Source organism: Macadamia integrifolia, unplaced genomic scaffold (assembly GCF_013358625.1).
Source record: "Macadamia integrifolia cultivar HAES 741 unplaced genomic scaffold, SCU_Mint_v3 scaffold1220, whole genome shotgun sequence".
Classification (NCBI taxonomy): domain Eukaryota; kingdom Viridiplantae; phylum Streptophyta; class Magnoliopsida; order Proteales; family Proteaceae; genus Macadamia; species Macadamia integrifolia.
In genome coordinates this window covers 84,820-85,926 of record NW_024868123.1, presented here as the reverse complement: position 1 = coordinate 85,926, position 1,107 = coordinate 84,820, and the positions used below count along the sequence as shown (strand labels likewise).

Here is a 1,107-nt window from a genome sequence, read left to right as displayed (position 1 = left end):
GTTGGGAACAAGGATTTTACATTTATGGGACAACTACAAACCTTGAATTCTTAGTACGATACCCTCAATTTAGTGTTTATGCATAATACATGTTATCAATAGTTTTTTTTTAACAAATTCTTTATGCAAAAGTGTTTAAAAAAATGTTTCATATCCATTTATGTGTGTATCTTTAGCGTATCTTAGTGTATCTCCGATACAAATTCTTTATGCAAAAGTGTTTAAAAAAATGTTTCATATTCCATTTATGTGTGTATCTTTAGCGTATCTTAGTGTATCTCCGATACGATACGATACTCTCCGATACGTATCTTAATTTTGGCCGACCGATACGACGACCGATACCGATACTTTAATCCTTGGTCATGCCCAGAGACAAATTTCAATGAGAAACAACAAACAGAGAGATTTAAGTCATGCCTAAACATGTATACATGAATTGGATGTCTTTTTATGGAAACTGCTAAATAAAATTCTCGCAAACTCGATCTTGCAACAGAAATAAAGGATTGAAATCGTCAGGATTCATGATTAAATCCGTCGTGAAGCTCTAGTTGAGCTCTATCTGAATCAAATAACAACAGAAGAGGTTGAAGTAAGACTTTTTTAGAGACTGATAGCAGGGATATTTTTGGGATAATGAAAATGAGTTATATATCAGTCTTTTACTCATAAAGGGCCAAAACATCATTTCATAGCATCACTTAACAGAGACTGACGGCAGGGGGTCTGGACGCAATTTGGTATTAAACAGGGAGTGTTCCTATAATACTGGCATTCTCTAAGGGGTGGCGCTGTAAATTACCATATATGTAATATTAATAGAATTTTGTATGTTGGATATATATATAAATTTTTTTTTTTGATTGGACTTCTTAATGGTGTTGGTTCTTGCCAACTGAGCCACCCCCCCTTTTTTTTTTATGGTGTGTACAAAGGATATTTTGTTGTGTTGTCTGCTGAAGTTCCTTATTTTCTTCATAGTGTTTAGTGGAGGGGATTTTTGGCTAGTCATCCTTAGAGGGAACTAGGGTGCAAGGACAAAAAACGTTACCAAATTGTGGGCAGAGATGTCTGAGTCCTTGTTCCACTGACTTGTAAGGTAGC

At 35.1% G+C, this 1,107-nt stretch overlaps 1 protein-coding gene across 1 annotated transcript in view; it reads left to right on the top strand.

Annotated features, from left to right (window-relative positions):
- Positions 1–1,107, top strand: part of LOC122063152 (DNA primase small subunit) — a 38,657-nt gene that overhangs the window by 10,225 nt on the left and 27,325 nt on the right. The window lies entirely within an intron of this gene.